This window comes from Pholcus phalangioides, unplaced genomic scaffold (assembly GCF_987345545.1).
Source record: "Pholcus phalangioides strain wild (caught in Gottingen) unplaced genomic scaffold, Ppha-v1.0 ptg000017l_1, whole genome shotgun sequence".
NCBI lineage: Eukaryota > Metazoa > Arthropoda > Arachnida > Araneae > Pholcidae > Pholcus > Pholcus phalangioides.
Window position 1 is genome coordinate 18,566,618 of NW_028301610.1, and position 2,434 is coordinate 18,569,051.

Consider the following 2,434-nt stretch of genomic DNA (forward strand, 5'->3'; position numbering starts at 1 on the left):
CTGTATTTTCACTCTCAAAACTGGTACAGGTTAATTTTTGAACGCCTTTTGAACATTTTTTTTTTAATTAAAACTATGCTTATACGACGGGCGATTGATGAGATAAAGGCCCATTATCACTTATAGGACATCCTGTATAAAGATGAAATTTTGCCGGGATTTAAGAAATGGTAAAATCACTTTTTTTCAGCGGTTTCTTAATCTTTGGGATGAGCTCTGTCGGATTACGCAACAAGGTGTATTCAAACGGGAATATTTTTGGTAGAAATCACAATCTAAAGTCAGTCGTTTTTACCGAAAGGGATCATATCAATATTGTTCATCCACTTTATGTTTCCTTTGAGAGAAAAAATAACGAAGAGGTTTGCCCACTTGCGTTATATATTATGTTTTCGTCAAAGTCCAAAAGTGGTCAGTTCTCGAATTGGCCAATTTTATTGTAAATTGACCGGTCAATGTCCGACTTTCGTTATTTGGCCAACCAGTTCACAAAGTGGCCGAAGATCCCTGGCGAAATTCCGTGCAATATCGAGAGGACCCGCGGCAGAGGTTCAACAAGCTGAAAGCACTCCGCCTTGTTCCAAAAATAAGTTTAATATCTCGTCCCCATGTAGGAGACGTACCAGATATTAAGCTGATAAGAACAGATTATAAAAAGCTTTTATTCATGCTTTAAGAATGTTTTCCATGGCCCGATATGGGTCTTCTGTCAACCTGATTTTCAGGGAAAGAGACAATATTATCTTGTTGACGACAGTCACAGTTTCTTTGAACATTAATGCATCATTACACAAATTTCTAGCGGTATGTGCAACACGGTGCGGCAAGTTATATACAAGAAGATGGGGTTATTATATGCGAAATATACTATATGGAGAGGGACTTATATACATTGCGGATTCAGACGATAATACATGGATGCGTGATTTGACATAAAATTGGTAGCACGGTGCGGAATACAAATTGATGCGATATAATACAAGGACATGATTGCGGAATTCTGTACAAATTAGACATGGATGCGAACGGTACAAATACATGGATGCGAACATATGCAACAAAAGTAGAAGGGAATTGAGAACAGAGGCCTTCAGCGACCCCCACCCACTCCTCTTCCAGATAGCGGCCACCGAGTTTACCACGAGAGGTGTCACATCCTGATTTTTTTCCGTTTCACTAAGGTGTTATAAGACAGATGGTGTCTTTCGAACGAGTGTATTTATAACATATATACTTATACATATTATACCCATTTCCTTCCTCCCCATCATCCCAACTATATATGTGTTGCCTTGTTTACGTGCAGTTAGCCTTATAGGCCAACTGCATATATACAGTTGGCCTATAATTGTATGTACTGTATATGTGCAGTTAGCCTTATAGGCCAACTGTATATGTGCAGTTAGCCTTATAGGCCAACTGTATATGTGCAGTTAGCCTTATAGGCCAACTGTATATGTGCAGTTAGGCTTGGAATTAATTCAGAGTGAAAGGATGGAGAAAAATTATCTTGATCCCCGCAGTAGTGGAAACTATGGTGGGGTTGATTTTTTGTTTAAGGCTTTGTAAGGAAAAGTTTCAAGGAAAGATATAACGAAAATGTTAGAAAGACAGGACGCGTTCACACTCCACAGAAATGAGGAAAATATTCAAGAGGAACCGGACGTTAGTCGGTATGATAGATCAGCAATTTCAAGCCGATTTAGTTGATATGAGAAACCTCTCCCGCTTTAACGATGGTTATCGATACATTCTAACATGCAGACGTGTTATCGAAATACGCATGGGCCACCCCACTTACAGGTGGAAACGTGGTCAATGCTTTTGAAAGGATATTCGACGTCAGGAAACCACTCGCTTTACAGACGGATAAAAGGTACTGAATTTAAAAATAGGGTTTTCCAGAAATTCCTTGAGAGAAGAGGTGTGAATTTTTTCACTACTGAGAACGAGGACATTAAAGCAGCTGTAGTTGAAAGATTCAACCGCACTTTGAAATCCAGGATGTGGCGTTACTTCACTGCGAATAAAACTTATAAATATATCAATATTCTATCAAATTTAATCCACAGTTATAATAATACCTATCATCAGAACATTAAAACGATCCCTGCAGAAGTCAATAAAGGGAATGAGAAGCAGGTGTGGTGTAACCTTTATCGTAAAGTACAGAAAAAGGTCAAACAGAAATTTAATGTTGGCGACCATGTTCGCATTACTCGTTCTAAACATCCCTTTGAGAAAGGATACGAAACAAATTTCTCACATGAGGTGTTTGTGATAGATTCGTGTGTTCCAAGGACTATCCCTGTTTATAAGTTGAAGGATTTGATGGGGGAGGATATCGAAGGTACATTCTATTCGGAGGAACTGGTCAAAATTGAATTGGGTGACACTTTCCCCATAGAAAAAGTGTTGAGGAAGAGAAGGAAGA

General features: G+C 38.8%; 1 non-coding gene across 1 annotated transcript; it reads right to left on the bottom strand.

Annotated features, from left to right (window-relative positions):
• Positions 1-494: 494 nt before the first annotated feature.
• LOC149072482 (U2 spliceosomal RNA) lies at positions 495-685 on the bottom strand. The gene has a single exon (XR_016194541.1). It is a non-coding gene; the product is annotated as a U2 spliceosomal RNA (small nuclear RNA).
• Between the last annotated feature and the right edge of the window lie 1,749 nt (positions 686-2,434).